Source organism: Phocoena phocoena, chromosome 6 (genome assembly GCF_963924675.1).
Source record: "Phocoena phocoena chromosome 6, mPhoPho1.1, whole genome shotgun sequence".
Taxonomy (NCBI): domain Eukaryota; kingdom Metazoa; phylum Chordata; class Mammalia; order Artiodactyla; family Phocoenidae; genus Phocoena; species Phocoena phocoena.
In genome coordinates, this window is record NC_089224.1 from 67,334,359 (window position 1) to 67,354,423 (window position 20,065).

The 20,065-nt window shown below is 36.5% G+C and overlaps 1 protein-coding gene across 4 annotated transcripts in view; it reads right to left on the reverse strand.

Annotated features, from left to right (window-relative positions):
- TRPM3 (transient receptor potential cation channel subfamily M member 3) overlaps window positions 1-20,065 on the reverse strand; it is a 787,839-nt gene that overhangs the window by 532,789 nt on the left and 234,985 nt on the right. The gene's annotated exons all lie outside the window — the stretch shown is intronic.

Here is a 20,065-nt window from a genome sequence, read left to right on the forward strand (position 1 = left end):
AGAAACTAGAAAAGCTGTTTAATATCATAATTATAATGAAGACCAAAGAGTCAAGGGTCACATATCCTTCAGACTACTGTGAAGTCAAAAAGGATATGAAAATATGAGAAAATGTAAATGCTATCTTAGATACCAGATGGAACTCATTTGGAAATCTGATAGGGCAACTTCCCTAGAGGTGATACACTCCAGAGGAGAATAACAATAGAAAAATGACTGAATGTGGGCATTCAGGCAAGGACTTCTGCTACTCTTTCCTTTTTCCAGTAAGAGATGTAGGTTCCTTTAGATATGGGACTTTGAGAATGGATTCTGGAATACTCTATAAGTTAAGAAAGCACTAAATACCACGTCATGATTTTGTTATTTTCTCAGCCAACTTTGAGAGCCCTAATAAACTGCTGTGAAGCCTGGAGGTGACCTGCAGGAAAAAAACTGCATTTCTGGGAAAAGAAAATAGACATAATATGAAGAATGGACAGAACGAGCATTCCAAAGTCTAGTTTTTCATGTAAAATCCTAATTTTAGTTTTGTGTAATCAAAAAGGAAAAGTATACTACTGTTAATATATTATTGTGAGTAACATACCAAAAAAAGCATTGAAAGAAACATAGCTTAAAATATGGAACTTAGGGCTTCCCTGGTGGCACACTGGTAGAGAATTCGCCTGCCAATGCAGGGGACACAGGTTCGAGCCCTGGTCCGGGAAGATCCCACGTGGCGTGGAGCAACTAAGGCCGTGTGCCACAACTACTGAGCCTGCACTCTAGAGCCTGGGAGCCACAACTGCTGAGCCCACGTGCCACAACTACTGAAGCCTAAGCACCTGGAGCCCATGCTCTGCAACAAGAGAAGCCACTGCCACGAGAAGCCCTCGCACCACTACAAAGTATAGCCCCCGCTTGCCACAACTAGAGAAAGCCTGCGTACAACAACAAAGACTCAATGCAGCCAAAATTAAATTAATTAATTTAAAAAATATGGAATTTAAATTTCAGATTAAAATTTTCTAACAGAGGAAGAATTAATATTGTTAGAATGGCCATACTATCCAAAGCAAGATAGATTTAATGTGATCTCTATCAAATTACCCATGACTGGAATTCCCTGGTGGTGCAGTGGTTGGGAATCTGCCTGCCAATGCAGGGGACACAGGTTCGAGCCCTGGTCCAGGAAGATCCCACATGTCGCAGAGCAACTAAGCCCGTGCACCACAACTACTGAGCCTGCCCTCTGGAGCCCCCAAGCCACAACTGCTGAAGCCCACACACCTAGAGCCTATACTCCGCAACAAGAGAAAGCCACCACAATAAGAGGCCCGTGCACTGCAACAGAGTGGCCCCCACTCGCCACAACTGGAGAAAGCCCGCGTACAGCAATGAAGACCCAATGCAGCCAAAAATAAATAAATAAACTAATTAAAAAAAATTACCCATGACACTTTTCACAGAACTAAAACAAATAATCCTAAAATTTATATGGAGCCATAAAAGACCCAGAATTGCCAAAGAAATCATGAAGAAAAACAACAAATCAAGACGCATAACCCTCCCAGATTTCAGACAATACTACAAAGCTACAGTAATCAAAACAGCATGATACTGGCACAAAACCAGACATATGGATCAATGGAACAGAAAAGAGACCCCATAAATAAACCCATACACCTATGGTCAATTAATCTTCGACAAAGGAGGCAAAAATATACAATGGGGAAAAGGCAGTCTCTTCAGCAAGTGGCATTAGGAAATTTGGACAGCCATATGTAAATCAATTAAGTTAGATCATACCCTCACACCATACACAATAATAAACTCAAAATGGCTTTAAGACTTAAATATAAGACATGACACCATAAAACTCCTAGAAGAGAACACAGGCAAAACATCTTCTGACACAGGATACAATATTTTCAACAAGGAGATAACCCCATGATTTCTTGTTTAATACTCAATAGAGCTTAAAAACAAGAAATTCATTAAATGATTCTCCTTATAAGACATTACAATGTTGCAGATAGAGCAAAAGTTTCCCTTGCCCACTCCAACATCCACCATATCCATTTTTATCAGTTTAGTCTGTATCCTCAGAACTCCTTTTTCTTCATGTTTACAAAGAGAAGATGGAGAGAGAGAGGGTAAATGGATAGATGGATTAATGAATAGGTAGATATATAGCCTCTTCTATAGATGTAGGTATAAAAATAATAGATTGATGAGTGGATATGTGGGTAAATGAATAGACACAGAAGTAGTTTATATATAGTTCAAAATAATTGGATCCTTTTATGTATGGTTGTATGTGTTTGCATCATGTTCCACTTGCTTATCAATACATTGTAGTGCTCCTTTAAGTGTAAGGATATATTGATCCATCTGTTTTTAAATGCTAAATAGTTCCACTGAAGTGGATGTATCATCATTCATCTATGGATGAATTTTTTTTTCTTTTATAATCCTATGGATTTCTTTTCTTTTCTCTTTTACAATCTACACAATGATACAATAACAACCAACCCCAGGCCTTTCAAACGCAGCATGTGACTTATATATACCCTAGAGGACACTGCTGATTATAGGAAATGAGGCATCACCCATGTCCTTGGAAACTTGAAAGCACATGCTTTCTCTTGAAGATCTCAGCAGCTGGAAGCCTTGCATAATTTATTAATATTCCTTCATAATGAACAAACATTTGTTTCATTACTGTCTCATGCAACACACTGTTCCTAACTCTCAGATAGAAAAACTGAGTAGACTTATTTCATGCCTTTAAGGAGTTCATAGTTTATTGAAAACAATAATTGTGAGAGGAATATATATCACATACACATAATTATTGACAAATTATTATATGTCAGGCACTTTGCGAAGTCCTTTACCTATGTTACCTCATTTAATCTTCATAAGGACCCTTCACATCATTCCCATTTTACAGATCAGATTCAGAGCCTAATGTCACACAGTTAATAAGGCTCAGAGATGCAATTTGTCTCTAATCCCTCTGTCCACAAATCATAAGTTTATAAACATTTCATAAACTACACCTAGAATAAATGAAAATTTTAAAATTTTCTTGTATTGAGTGAGAACTGATTAGAAAGTAAAGGTGCAGCAAGAAGGACATGCCACAGGCCTGACTTATTAATGCTGGTCACAGGGAGGCCACAGACTTTGGGTAATGTATATTGGATGCTTAAGAATCCCTAACTCCAGGAAATGCCAAACACGCCACAGAGCCCCCACTTAGTTCCATGTACTTCCCAAAGTTCCCATGGATTTGGTCTCTGTAGACAACTGCTTCCATGGATTCTTGGAATATACGGGAGGTATTTTATATATCTGTGTTTCTCCAATTCACAATGCTCAACAAATGTTTGTTGAATAAAATAAAGAATTAAAATATGTAACATTCCTTTAGCTGTACCTTAGGAAACAGAAAAGCCTAGAAATTACTGTAAAGATTCACAGTGAATTGCAAGGCATGGGTTAATTTGCTCCTGCTTTAAAATCTTCATGTGTTAAAAACAGACCTTGGAACCTTTAGAACAGAAATTCCATACGGAAACTACTAAAATAGTAGTTCAGATACTAAACAGGAGTTCAGATAACTATTTTTCTTTAAAACAAAATACACACCTGTCATTAAATACTCCCCCTGACCTCCCCACACACACCCAGAACAATAAAAATTCTGCTGGCTGGTTAATGGAAAGCAAATTCAACTGTTTTTCCTCATAATGGAACTTTTTCCCAGAGCTTCTCTGAAGTCCTAGGCCCATACTTGACAGAAACCCTCAAGAGATCTGAATTGAGAATCACTTAGTGATTCTTTTCAACCAACCTCCAGTCTGAATGGAAATCAGGTTAAGATAGCATTTTGGAATTTAGCCTGTTTCAAGTGCTCTAATCACATAATTGACTGAAAAAACAACTTTGTTTGCTGCCAATCCTGCTGATTCAAGTTCTCAGAGACAGAAAATGCTGCCTCTGGACAAAGGTAGGTACACAACTCATATCTTAGACCAGCTGGAAAAAGTGGCAACCCTATGAACAGGGCCCTTACAAGCGGTACTAATTATGTGGCACTTTCTGACCAACACTTCATTTTCCAGGGACCTACAAATATGCTCCCTTTCCCTTGACAAAAATCTATACAGGTCCAGAGTCACCTCATCAAGAAGCTTGCCTTAAAAAATTTAGTCCAACAATGTTCCCTCTCCTTCTCCCTACCATATTTCATTTGGTACTAAATTACCAATTCTCAAACAGAAATGACAGGGAGTGGTGGAACTGTCTAATGTTTAAAAATCTTCTCAAGTAAATATGACATTTGTACTCCCATTTGAGAAAAACTGTTATAGGCAGAAGCACCGTATTTTTCTTGAGTCCTTAGGATATAAGTAATTTCACAGAACTAAACTTTTTAATCAGCTAAAATTACCAGATGTTTAAAATATTAGACTAATATAATTAATACTAATTAATATAATTAATCAGTAGAGGGATATTTATAAACAAATTTACATTTGCCTGAATTTTTATAAATAACATTGAAAGTAATTTACATTTTTCTTAACACCCTGCGACATGGTAATGTATATCATTATCACATGACATGCTACAATAATGTTTTTAAATACAACTGAGGTGTACTGGATGTTGTTTTGAAATGCTTTGCTATGGAGGGGATTTATTTTAGATTTTTATGATTTTTAAAAATCTCCTCTCTTGTCCTTCTGTCAACTGTTCACACAATTCTCCGGAGCAGAATATATAACTAGCACATAGTACAGTGATATCTGGGAAGATCTTAGGAAAAGCATGAACCAAGAATTTTACTCCCAACTAAGCAATCATTTGAGTATAAAGGCCACAGAAAAACACTCCTGAACATATAAGAACTCAGAGATCATTGTTCCAAGAAAGCTTTCTTGAAGGAGTTTGAAATTTCTTGAAAGTCAGAAGCTAAATTGCAGCTGAAGAAGAGGAAAATGGAGTAAGAACAGCATATGCAGAGGCTACTGAAGCCATCTAATTCTAGGATAAAGAAAAAATGCAACCCTGTGGCCATTATGGTAATAGAAATATGAAATGTAAAAATAATATAACTACCAAAACTTAAATGAGAAAGAAGAAGACTGTAGTAGATGTATGCTGATATTCTCTCTTTTTAGAGCTGGAGATTCAAAATGCATCATGTACAGCTGATAAATCAAATAACAGAAAGAGAAGATATTCAAAGATATAATTTAAATTTCAGGACTAGTAAAAATGTAATCACCCAAAATTGTGAAGGGAAAGACAGGAGGGAAGGCAAGTGAGACAAAGTGAAAGTATACTAATTTAAAGACCACATACAGAGGAGGGCCAATAAATTGTCTAAAGAAATAGAAGGAGCACATATAGCACTAAATATAGTGACAGAATCAGGCCACACAAATTGGTCTTATATATAATTATAAAAAGAATTTCCTTGTCTATTGAAAGATAGATATTCTTGAAAGCAAAACAGCTATATGTGGTACACAAGAGATATACTTAAAACAAGGTGATGAGGGATGGTTGAAAATGAAAGGGTGAGCAAAGGTATTTGAAGAAATGTAAACAAAAGAGGTTTAAGGGTTTATGAACTAGTACCAAGCAGATTAAATTCAGGGCCATAAACATTAAATAAAAACAAAGAAAGCATTCAATGATGGTGATAATGATTTCAACCAACTGAAGGTTTACAGCTATGATATCTGTGAATCAAATAACATTAAAATTCATAAAGCAAAGACTAGTGGAAACAAAGAGATATAGATGGAATCACATCAGTGATAGGGAATTTGAATTCCTTTTCCCCACTTACAAAAGAGCAAGTAGAACAGAAATAAACAAGGTCTTCTTATACCTAAGGGACAAAATTAACAAGGTAATTGATATAAATTTCTATAATCTTTAAACAAACAAAATAACTTCTTTTGAAGTAATAACAGAATAGCCACAAAAAAATTAACCAAGTATTAGGCCATTTAGAAAACCTAAATAAATCTCCCCAAAATATAATTAGTACAGATACATGTGAGTTAAAGAGGAAATAAATTAAAAATTATACAATACTTAACAAACACAGATAATGAAATTTATCTTAAAAATGGCAAGAAATAGCTAAAGTCAGGTTTAAGAGAAAAATTTAGTCTTAAAATGTTTATGTAATAATGAAAAAGAAAATTACTGAATAATAATTATCCAGGTAATACATAAGAATTTTCAAACAGAAGAGGAAAATGAAACTAAGCAATACAAAAAAGAAAAATAAAACACAGTAAAGAGAAATGAAAACCAAATAATTAGAATACAGAAATGTTGTAGAATTTAAAATACAAAAGATGAGTCTTTTTTAAAAATACAATTGAATAAACAATAACACAAGCAAGGAAAAGTGGGAGATGTAGACACACACATACATACATACATGCACACGGTGAAAGGGGAAATAATCCCAACAGAGGAAATTAGAATGAGAGACTGCTATTATTTTCAGCAATTTGAAAATGAATTTGAAAATCTGTATAAAATGTATGGTTAACTAGGAAAATATAATTTTATAAAAATGGAGCTAGAGTGGTAAGAGATGAATAGGTAGAGCCCAGAGGATTTTAGGGCAGTGAAAATACTCTGTGTAATATTATGATGAATACATGTCATTATACATTTGTCCAAACCCACTGAAATGTACAGCACCAAGAACCCTAAGGTGAACTACAATGATGTATCAATGTAGCTTCATCCTTGGTGAAAAAATGTACCATTCTGGTGAATGATCTTGTCAACAGGTGAGGCTATGTGTGTATGAGAGCAGAGGGTTTCTATACCATCCTCTCGATTTTATTGTAAAATTAAAACTGCTCTAAAAAAAATAAAGCCTTTATAAAACCACTGACCTAAATAAGCAGAATATATAAATATCTTAATTGGTGAAAATAAAATCAAGGAAACACAGAAGAGTGATTCCTCTACCCCCTCTTATACCTTTAAGCACAAGTCTCAGATTTTCCCAGGAGAAAAAAGTCTATAAAGAGTAAATAGCTCTGATACCATATCAAATTTGAAAGTACAGATACCTCCAAAACTATTGAAACAGTTCCAAAGCATTAAAAAATAAAATCTTTTAATTTATATGAATTTAGTATAACATGGATGCCAAAATCCAATGAAATAGCCTCCCACTAAAATCACAAATGAATAACACTTAAGAAAATAGATGTACAAATCTTAAATACAACTGCAACATATTTTTTAGACCTATACCAAGCTGTTTATTTAATTCATGTGGAAAATAAATGTGTACAAAAAGGAAATTTTTAGAAAAGAATTCTAATGAAGAAGAGGGGGTGGAATGAAAACTAGTTTTATTATAAATCTACTGCTTCTAAAATATTGTGATGAAAGAAAGAAAGATGGAACAGAACAGAGTCTAGACATAGAACCAAATAAATGTGGGACTTTAGTTTATTATGTAAGTGGCATGTAGGAGAACTAGATTAAAAATTGAGACAACTAGGAAATCATATGGGAAAAACTAAGGTTGGATATCTATCTCATAACAAAATAAATTCCAGATAAAACCCTACAAACATATAAGAGAGAGAAAGAGAGTGAGTGAGGTGGGAAGGGAGGGAGGGAGGGGGAGAGAGAGAGAGAGAGAGACACAGAGAGAGAGAGAGACACAGAGAGAGAGAGAGAGAGAGAGAGAGAGAGAGGTTATGTGTGTGTTGGGGGGGGGAGAATTTGCAATGAGAAGTCATCAAATTAAAGATTCATAAATTGAATAGGTAATAAAGAATCTAAATTTTCTTCATGACAAAACATATCACTAAATTGCTTCAAGACAAATGACAAATGAGGAAAAATAATATTTGCAAACCCTATCACAAAGGCATAGGTTTTCCAATATGGAAAGAGTTTCAACAAATCAGAAAAGAACAATCTAAGATTTAAAAAAAGAACAGAAAATATACAGAGTGTTCATAGAAAATGAAACATAAATAACTTCAAATGCTCTTATTTGTAACAAGAGCTCTGTAAATTAAACGTGTTCAGATACCATTTTTCACCCATCAGGTTGGTAAAGATCTAAAAGCTTGATGTGAAGAATTATGTATCTTCTCAAACCCCTGATGAGAGTGTAAATTAATACAACTTCTATGAAAGACAATTTGGCTGTCTTTATCAAAAATAAAAAATGCAATAAAATGTGCAATTTTACTGCTAGGTATTTATTCTACAGAGTATTCACCCAAACACTCAATGATATGGACACAGACATTCTTTGCATCACTGTTTATAGCAGCAAAAGTTTGGAAACAGCATAAATTTCCATCCATAGGAGAATGGTTGACTACATTATATAAATCCAAATAAAAGGAATTTAGTATCCCTTAAAAAGTAAAAGGCAATTCTATACACACTAATATGGAATGGGCTCCCAGTGGGAAAAAAAAAAAGGTTGAAAACAACCATGCTTCCGTTATTACAAAATTATGTGTTAAACTCTCGTGTGACTGTTCTGAGGTTTTTGCTTCAACTATCTGCCATCAACAACTGAAAAATGTACATTATAAAAACCACTCTGTGATAAATCTGCCTTTCCTTTCAAAAGAGCTATAAGAACTATGGCTTGTTGGCTTCCCTGGTGGCGCAGTGTAACTTGGAGATTTATTTCTCAAGTCAGGGCCACAGCTAAAAACCAAGTCACTTTAGAGGGTATATGTTACGTATTCTCAAAAAAGGGGCTGGATGTTGACTGCCTTGTACCTTGCTCCTCAGGACTTAACGACCTAACAAATTTCTTTATAACAGTATTGTACTTACATGAGTAAATCATTATTAAAAGGTTTCAATCTCAAGGAAATACTTAAATGGGAGAGCAAATACACCTTTAACACACCCCCGCACAAAAAAGTTCTATTTTCCAGGCTTCCCTGGTGGCGCAGTGGTTGAGAGTCCGCCTGCCGATGCAGGGGATACGGGTTCGTGCCCCGGTCCGGGAAGATCCCACATGCTGCGGAGCGGCTGAGCCCGTGAGCCATGGCCGCTGAGCCTGTGTGTCCGGAGCCTGTGCTCCGTAACGGGAGAGGCCACAACAGTGAGAGGCCCGTGTACCGCAAAAAAAAACCCAAAAAAACAAAAGTTCTATTTTCCATTTAACTGGATCATTAATGTCCAATGAAAGTAATATAAACAAGTGAGAACTTTATTTTATGAATTCCAACCCATTATATTGCCGATGAACAGAAATACAGAGGGGAGAGCCAGCAGAATTAGATACAGTCTGTCCTCACAATGGAGTGATCACCACTGACTCTTCCTGACCTTACTGCTGCCCAAGAAGGTTGAGGCCATCTGGGGAGTAGAATTGGTACTCAACTCTCTTTTATTAGCTCATCTGTCCTATTAGGACAGAGATTAGAGCTCTCAAAATGATAACAAGATACCCAGTTAAGTAACTTTTAGATGACTGTATACATTCATTTGAACTCTTCAAAAAGGACCTATTCCACATCAGGCACTTACTTGGTAGACTCAAAGAATAAAACAGTGCAATGACCTTACCCTGCAGAAAGTCTAGTAAAAGAGATATCAGGTTGATAAGGAAGTCAACATAATACTAAACTTAGAGACCTGAGAAAGAGCTCCTGTCACAATGGCCAATGACTACCATTTATACAGTCATAGCAGCATTTTACCCCATGGAATCTTTATAACGCCCTTGTGAAGTTGGCATTATCAGGGCGGTCACTGGCAATACTGAGCCCACAGAAAGTAGAACCATCAGATCATCTTGGTAATATGCCTCAGGTGCAGGTATCAGTAACAATACTTGTCACATGGTAGCTTCCTGTTTTAATTACTCTTTCTTGCTAATTAGGTACTAAGCTCAGTGCATATGCTGTCAATATGCAAAGGTTACATTATTTTAAATGACATCATTAAAATTTCAATTTTTAAAAGGTTTGTACTCCCTTAACATTGGTGCCTTGGGACACACCCTTCCCTGTTTAGTTCACTTCACTGTACTTTTTATCTCAGGGTAATTTTGCAGCTAAGCCAAAGGCGGGTCAGGGATATTCTGTCACTTGCCCTAGAGCCCTGGCTCGTGAGCAGTAGTGAGACTTGTACCCTGTTAGACCTGACTGAAGTCTGTGCTTTTTCACTACATTCCCATAGGAGTTGGAATTCTATACCACTAAAATGGGACCCACCAAGTATAATAAGCACCTTCATTTTTTCTTGTAATTTAGCAACCTGATTTACTTGCACATAGTCAAATAAAATATTTTCTTTCAAATTCCTTTAATGTTTCACAATTTGAGGTTTATGTAGCCATTTTTCTGTAAGGCCAATGTTAAAAACACCAGGAGTAAATTTAGTTTGGCACTGTGAGAGTGAACCTGAGGGAAGCTACAATGGCAAAGTTCAAGTCTTAAACAGCAAAAACAAAAACAAAAAGAAACTTTGGAGCTTATTTTCCTTGAATTCTCCAAGTAAATGTTATTCTATTTTAGATAGATCCACAGAAAAACTTTAGCTTCAAATTGGCACTTCAAATGATTGCTTATGCCTTAGATCTCTTATCCAGTGATATTTTGCATTTATATTATACATATATAATTATTAATATATTTAAAACATGTATTTTTAGCCTTTATACGTACAAAGCAAAACACTTCTCGAAAAAACACCAAAAGATACAAGAGCAAACCTTTCACTACATTTGCTAGAAAGGCACAGCATGTAGCTACACTGCAATTACTGAGGGAAGACAGAGTTCCACACTTACTTCTCCTATTTGGGCCCCAGTTTCCCTGATGTAAAATAAAGTGATTGAACTAAACGGTACGTAAGTCGTCTTCACATTTAAAAATTCTTAAGTCTATTGCTACTTTGCAAGCTAACAAACTTTATAATCAGCAGCAGGTCAAAAGATACTTGCATGGGATGAAACCCAACTGACCTCCCTCCTTCAAAATATTCTAACTGAAGAAAACTTCCCCATCTCACATTAAGTACTAAGCCAATGTCAATCAAGAAGTGAGCTTTCTTTTATATTATTCTAAGAACTTGCTTCAGCGGTTTCTAAGAACTGCCATCCTGAATAAGCAGACAAAGGCCAAGAGTTATGAGGTATTTTAATTACTCCCTGTTATCCAAGTTCCCATTTTTAGAAACTCAACTTTCCCAAATATCAATAGTTTTATTTTATCCAAAGAATATTGTGCCAAGGTTATCAAAGAAAAGAATGATACAGTCTAGAATTCAAAATCAAGATTCCCTTCAAAATGGTACAGACTTGCAGAACTACATCCAGTGTACTAATCACATACTCGAAAAGCATTACCTTAGACTTTTATTTTCGCTGGATAGTCTAAAAAACTAGACTTGCTACGTATCAGAGATGTCAATTTATTGTAAAACACAATTAATATTTTCCAGAAACATGGTTTTATCATCAAGTAAGAGTCACAATCCCAGCTACGAATGAAGGCTTTATCAAATCACCTTTATTTTAAACTGAATTCAGAATACCTCTACCTGTGTACCAGGTGTGTTCTTTTTCCAGTTATCTAGGAAGTAAGGTACACAGAATTTGTGTTCAAAGTTGGGAGAGTCAGTTTAGCTTATAAACAGATGGACTAATCAAAAATCTATGCTAAATTTTCACCGTTCATTCATTCATTCAACAGACATTTATTGAGTACTTACTCTATGCCAAACTCCACTCCTTGTGCTACGGACAGACACATGTTAAAACAAGACAGACAAGATCTCTGTTTACATTTTGCAAGGAAGCCAACAAAAAACAAATGAAAATAAGACAATTTCAGGAAATTAAAGTGTTTTAATGAAAACCTTTAAAAACAATGAGATAAAAAATCAGGGGAGGTATTTTGGGAGACACTCACAGTCTCTCAGAAGGAACTACAGAGTGGAAACCTTAATAAAGAGAAGAAACCATCCAGGCAAAGCTTCAAAGTATTGCAGGCCAACTGCAAAGACCCTGAGGCTAAAATGAGCTTGGCTCATCCTGAGATTTAACATTTGTAGTTAATACAACTGATTGTATATTTTATTTTAATTAATAGTTCAAATATATTAAAAATTAAACTTGAAACAAAATTGAAGTATTTCCACTGAACGCTGCTGTCTTACAAGACACAGTCTGCCCTAAATAAATGCATCTATATCTCGGCTACACATTAACATCAATTATAGGGCAATTAAAAAAAAAAATACCAGGGGCTTCCCTGGTGGCGCAGTGGTTGAGAGTCCGCCTGCCGATGCAGGGGACACGGGTTCGTGCCCCGGTCTGGGAAGATCCCACATGCCGCAGAGTGGCTGGGCCCGTGAGCCATGGCCGCTGAGCCTGCGCGTCCGGAGCCTGTCCTCCGCAACGGGAGAGGCCACAACAGTGAGAGGCCCGCGTAACGCATAAAAAAAAAAAAAAAAAAAAAAAATACCAGTGTCCAGGTCCCACCCAAGACCAATTGAATCAGAATCTCAGGATGTTTTAAAATTGCGCAGATAATTTTAATACAAAATGAGAGTTGAAAGCCATTGTTCTAAGTTAATCTAGAAACTGCCATATTCTAGTAACCAGACTGTGTGTTGGCATTCTTCTCCCTAGTGGTCAACCCTAGGCTGATGTTTGTTAGTTCAGGTACATTGGGAGTTTGAGAAAGGCCATGGCGTCTGCTGGTTGAGGCCCTGAATTCTGCAGTCAGATCATTCCTGGTTTGAATACTGTCATCAGACTTGGGCAAGTCATTAAATTCTTAAGCCTTTGTTTCTTTATACAGAATATAAGTATACCACCAGTGTATACATTGTTCATCAGCTTATCACTGCACCAGATACACAGTAACTGATCAGTATATACCAACTATGATTATTAATAATTAAATGATTAGCCTAGTCTTTTAATCTACTTTTTTTTTTAAAGCAAGTCAAATTTCTTGCTCTCTTTTATAGATTTAAATGAGAAGAACTGATTGTGCTTAGGTTGCTGCCCATATAATCCCATATGATGTTATTAAATGCTTTTCAAGTTATGAGACAGACAAAAATGTACTTAAATTTCTAAATTACTCATCACCGTACTTAAGAAAACTTGCTATAATAAGCATTCTTCAGGATTCTTAAGAGACTTGTAGACTTATTCTTAATATAGGATCAGGAAAGCTTCACCCCGTTAAAAATTTGCAAACCCTCATGCAAGAATACTAGATGCCACTTGTGAACGCATTCCAAATTGCTTTGGAAAGAAAAATGATCACAGCTTGATGTCATAATAAGCATCTTCAAGACAATCATTCTCCAAGGCCAAATCACCTGAAAGTGCTCTAAGTCATAACCCTTATTACAAAGGGGCTTCCATGAAAATTGTGTCCAAGAATGTCAAAGTCCAGTATAATTTCCATAAAGCATATGTGATCAAATATTTAAATGTTTGACTTCTGCCTGCTTCCCACACACATGGATGAGTGAGGGCTTCCCTGACTGCAATAATCCACATTGGACACACACTTTCTTAGACTCCAGGTTTATTTTCCAAATATAAATAGAAGATGAATAATAGCACATTATAAACAAAAAGCATAACACCTACACAATGCTGAGGGAACATTTTGGTTTGCTGAGCTAACAAATGTTCCAGTTCTGAAGGCAAAGAATATTTTGCCTAAACAAATAGCAAAGTATCACAACTTAAAAATATCAGAAGCAAATTACCATAAATGTGTCTATAATACTATCTAAACATCTTTAAAAGTATTACCTTTTACTTCAAAAAGTTTTAAAGGCTATAGCTATTAATTTCAAAAAAGGTTAGTTTCTACTACTTTCTATCCTACAGTCACCTACAGTATCCTACAGTATCATTTACCCAACTCTTGCCTCTTTCATAGTCAGAGCAAGGTAAAATTAAACCAAGGGTACCCTCTAAGGAATCTTATTACACGACAAAGATAATATCAATTAAAATCTATCAATTAAAATCTATAAGTCAAAATCTATAAGTCAAATGTATTAATGGAATACATATATGTCTATATGTATTCCATTAATGCATTTTTTCAGAAACTTAAAACTCTAATCAAAGTTCAGTAATTGGCCAAGCTATTAGCTTACAAATGCTTTGCTACATCATTCTTGTTTTTAAGTATGACCAGGACACAAGAACTATAGATCTGTGATGGCCTAATATTTAAGCAACAACATTTGAGGGTAGATAGCAAGTAATAAAGGAATTGGGTTAAAGATATGCTATTTTTAGTTATTCTTTCATGGATAGGAGGAATCAAGTAGTTTAGTAAGAGAAGACCTAAGCTGAAGAGCACACAGATTGTTGAAACTGAAATAATTAAATTATTTCAAAAACCATGAGGACAGATTGTCAAAAAAATTTTGCATTTGGTATCACAGAACATTTGACTGGGTTAAATGAGGTTAACACAACTTGCCATGCAAGACTGGTTGTGAACTTTTCTAATTGAAACCTAATTATAGTATTACACAGGGAGCAATACATGCAATCTTAAAGTTGTGACACAGCTTGGACTATTAATCCTTGATATAAAAATACGCTCTGCCAACCACACAAAGAAAAGGTCTTACATTCAACTAGCAAAAACGGAAAGCTTACTTAGTCCAAAATATGCCCTTATTCAATTCTGCCAACAACTCTGCAAGGTAGCCATGAATCCTCACTTTATAGATCAGGAAATAAAAGCTCAACACTGTACAGTAACTTGACCGAAGTCATACCATTCATAGAGGGAAGGTAGCATTTGAATCCAGGACTTTTAAATGCCTACTACCTAAATTAGTCTAGGATACCATATCTGGCAGAGACAAACACCCAGTAGCTACTACCCTATTAACAATTTATTCCTTCTCCGGACTCTAGCTACATATGGTTCAAAGGGAATTAAAAAGAAGATGACAATTCAATCATGTGGAATTTACAAAGGATTTGGGGTCAGAGCAATATGAACTAATATTACAGCACCACAACAAATAGACTGTTAACTTGGGCAGAATTATTTTACCTCTGTAAGCTTCAGGTAACTCTTGAAAATTTCACTAAAAATCTCTGTCTTATAGAGTCATTGTAAGGATAGGAAATAAAGTATGGTGCAAACAGTAGTGAACACAATGGGCCAGAGAGGGCCATTAACACAAAAACTATGTTTTTGTACATCCTTGCTGTAGATAGAGTCACGTGAAGAAATAAGGCTTGACTACATCATCTCTGTTAATTAAAGAGGAAACCCAAATGTCATTATGTTGAATAAAACATATCAAGCATGGGCTTCTCTGGTGGCGCAGTGGTTGAGAGTCCACCTGCTGATGCAGGGGACAAGGGTTCGTGCCCCGGTCTGGGAAGATCCCACATGCCGTGGAGCGGCTGGGCCCATGAGCCATGGCCGCTGAGCCTGTGCGTCCGGAGCCTGTGCTCCACAACGGGAGAGGCCGCAACAGTAAGAGGCTCGTGTACCGCAAAAAAAAAAAACCCAACATATCAAGCATGCATACTTCAATATCTGGCCAAAAAAAATACATATACGCTTTTTTAAAAATCCTAATGAACCTAAAACCTGTAAACATATTTTCTCTCCATCTTTCATTTTTAAGAAACTTATTAACGGAATTTTCTTTTTTTTTTTTTTCTTTCTTTTTGTCTGAGCTGCTTGGCACGCGGGATCTCAGTTCCCCAACCAAGGATGGAAGCTGCGCTCCCTGCAGTGGAAGAGTGGAGTCTTAACCACTAGACCGCCAGGGAAGTCCCAAGAAACTTATTTCATAATTACCGTCTTTCTTTCTAAAAATTCCCTTTGAATATATATATATATTTTTTTGTTTTGTTTTGTTTTGTTTTTGCGGTATGCGGGCCTCTCACTGTTGCGGCCTCTCCCGTTGCGGAGCACAGGCTCCGGACACGCAGGCTCAGCGGCCATGGCTCACGGGCCCAGCCGCTCCAAGGCGTGTGGGACCTTCCCGGAACGGCGCACGAACCGGTGTCCCCTGCATCGGCAGGCGGACTCTCAACCACTGCGCCACCAGGCAAGCCCCCCTTTGAATATTTTTGAAGTCAAAATTTTCCAATGAAAAATAACTCCTACCTGTTATATCGAAGGCAACACGGGAGTGCCTCAGAGCCCGGTATTTTTTCCATAAGCTTCTTTGCCGTAAATGTTTACCTCAAGCATTTTGCCGTAAAACTAATTGGCCGTAAGGCAATTTTGCCGTGAAAGATACAATTGGTTGACAGTTTTTGGTTCAACAGTTTGGTTTCAACTGGTTGAAATACATTAGCATTTCTTCCAGTTAGCGACGTTACTGATGGCTTTGTCCAGCTGACAGATAAGGATGATTTGCCTCAAGAGTCGGTTTCTTATTTTGAAACACACTACATTGGAGGAGAAAGAGGCCAGGGCCTCAAAGGTGCAGAGTTGAATGCAGATTCCTACAGGACTTTAGAATGTCAACGGACATGTGACAATATGCCAAGAACAAACAACAGTGTAGGAGGCTTTCACAATGCAATACAAAGCTCAGGTACAAATATACATCCTAGTATTTGTAAACTGATACCTCTCAATGAAAATTTTGGCAAAAAAGAAAAAGTGTGATGCCAGATAAGGACATGAATCAACAAGCAAAAAAAAAAAAAAAAATGCATTAAATACTAGGAGAAAATACTTGGAAGACAAGTGCTTAGGTACAACCCACAAAATAAAATCAGTTATTTATGCAGAACTGCCATGAATCAACACATTTTAAATGTATTCAAATATTTTATATTTCACAAGTTTTTAAATTTTGTTATTCATTTCTCATATTTCATTATGTCCTTTTAAATGTCCCTCTTTTATTTTTTGTTACTGTATCTTTTATGGAAAAACTGCCTTACAGCCAATTAGTTATGTGGTGAAAATGTTTGCAGCAAAGATGCTTGCAGCAAAAGTATTTAGAACGATGTCAATCATGGGGAACATGTAACAATCAGAAGTACTGCTTCCTTACTATTTGAAGTCTAGCAAAATCATCTCCCTTCCAGAGATCTGTATGGTTGAGTCAAAAAATGTGAAATAAAATAGACTATGTTGATTCCATACACTGTGCTATGAATAGATGAATCACTACATCCCTTCCAGGGAACATTGCCTCCATGTTTTCTTTGAGATTCCAAAACTGTGGAACTGTTAGAGTGTTTGGGGAAAATATTGGCAGAGGAAGCAAGAAAGGTCCTAAACCTTCGATTAGACCCTATAGTACACATCCCCACCTGCATCACACACCACTTTACCTGACTGTGTCTTCTACTTCTCTCCTCTGCACTCAGCTCCAGTTACACTGGTGTCCAAGTCATCCCTTGAACAAACCAAGCACACTTTGGCCTCATCGCTCTCTTCCTGGAGCATTCTCCCCTAAGATATCTGAATGTTTCTCTCCCTAATCCCTTTCCAGGCTTTGCTCAAAGGTCACTTTCTCAGTGAATTATGCTTGGACCACCCAATTTAAAACGTTAACTTGCGTCCTAAAAGGCACTACAATCCCCCTTACTCTGCTTTATTTTTTCTTTTTTTAAAAATCACATTATCACTTATCAAATCCTTTATAACTTTCCTATTATGATTATGGCTTATCATTCTCTCTCTCCACTTGCACATAGTAAGTGCTCAAGGTTTGCTGAATGTGGGATGCAGAGCATGTTCTGCCACATAGGGCATTTCCTTACCGTGCATCCTGACACCTCTGCGCCAACCCAAGGAGCCTATTCACCACTCTCCTTGCTCTCCCTAACTTCTGTGTTTTCCCTCTGAACATATTTTAACTACAGTGGTCTCCGTACTTCACTTCCACTTGTCAGAATCCAACTGTCTTCAAAGCCTGCTCAAGTTCTACCTCCTCTGTGAAGTCTTCCCAGATTCCACTAGGGAGGATCAAATCCTCTTTTCTTCTTTCCCATTAAAACTGGACCTTAGTTACAGCGTTCACCACAGTTATTTGTGCATCTCTTTTTCAAGCTGTTCAAGAAGCTCTAGTCTTCTAAAAATTGTCTATATATTCCTCTTAGAGCCTAGCATAGTGCCTGACCCTTTACAGTCACTCAACTATATGTATGAGAGTGAACTGGCCATAACTTTCTGGTTTTGTTTTTTTACTAGACAAAATATTAGATATAAGTAAGCCTTATACTTTGTAGAGAAAGGTACTTAACTACTGCCAACTCAGTGCAAATAGATTCGGTCTGCTGAAATATGAGATTTCCAACTTAGTGGCATTTTACTGAGCAAAGAGGCAACACTAGGAACTCATTATTTCCCCCGTGATGCTTATACAAAATTATATTTACCTTCCCCATAAAATAAATGGGAATTTTACTTTCTGGCTTGGTAGTCTTGGTTTTATAAATATCCTTCGATTTAGTTATCATGAGTTTTAATGCTTCCTTAGGAAGAAATCACAACTGCTTTCATGGAATCCAAGTCCTTCTCCATCTCTTGGTTACCTCTGGTTTGGCCTCATCTTCTACCATGTCCTAACACAACATCCTTCACTCCAGCCATAATCAAACCTGATTTCAGAGCTAATCTGAGTTCCATGGACCCAGGAGAGTCAATGAAATCCTTTTAGAGCTCTATGACTCCCTGAACTTTTAACGTTTGTGAGTATATGAGTATGTGCATTTTCCTTGAGAGAGGACTACATCAGATTCTCAAGGGGCCCACAATTCCAAGGAGATGAAGAAACACTCACTCTACTTCCTGTTTCCTGCTGTATTATACCCTTAAATAAACCCTTGGCTTTGCAGAGAATATATTAGGGGCTTTGGTGGCTTGAAAATCCTCTAAATGTGGTAAAACTGAAAGGAAGAAGAGTTTCAAGGATGTAGACTCAAGAAACAGTCACTGAGAACTTGCTGAGTATCTGGTACCATGCTAAGGAGAAGGTGAATAGGGGAGCCTCTGATTACTCAGCCTCTAGGGGAAAGGGAGACTGTTTTAGGAAAAAGGCTTAGACTTTAAGAAAGATACTATATTCCAGGAAATGATTTCAAAAGGAAATTCTTAGTAATTTAATATGCTGTACAGAGATGAGTGAAATACCTAAAAGTTTGCTATATTCACGTTACTGAGTATATGCAGATGTCAGAAGATCTTTTAAAACAATGTTATTAGAAGGAAGTAGCTGCATTGGGGATTAGAGCAAGATTAGTTCATAATAAAATATAATACTTCTGACTTTCTCATGACCTACAGGTTCCTTATCTACTGTATAATAATAATTGACAGTCATAACAATGAATAAAGGACAGAAAAACAATGTAGACTGAATCATTTGGACTACAATATTTTGTAGCACGTATTTTATTATACTCTTATTCAATAGAATGGGCATACTTTACATGGCATAACTAGCTTTACACAATATTAATTGAAATATGTAATTAGCAAGAATGCAACTGCCCTCCAAACATGCAAAAGAGTATTTTAAAATAGAAATAACATTACGTAAATGAAATTGTTCAGAGGAACCACTTGTATTTTTAAATAAGAAAAATTCTTCTGTTTTAATTTTCTTATTATATTTCACCCATTCATTAATATATTAATCATTTAATAAACAATTATTGATTACCTCCTATGTACTGAGCTAGGTTTGGGGGAGATAAAGTAAATAGGTTTGGACTTAGTGTAAGAGACAGAAAAGTAAATAGACTATTCCAGAAGGGTATGATAAGCATTAAGGCAGAGATATATGTGTATTCGAGGCTGTAGGAACACAAAGGAAGAGCATCTATGTTAAGCTGAGGGGTCAGAGAAGGTTTCCTTGGGGAGGTGATGCTTCACATGGGTCTTACAAACAGGTGAGAAACATTAAGGTACATGGCACATTTAGGAAATGCCATGTTTGCTATTGCTGGAGTGATGAATACATGTTAGAAGGCAAAAGAATAAATGTTAGAGAGCTAAGCAGAGGCTAGGTTACAAGGTTTCATGTTACGTGTTAC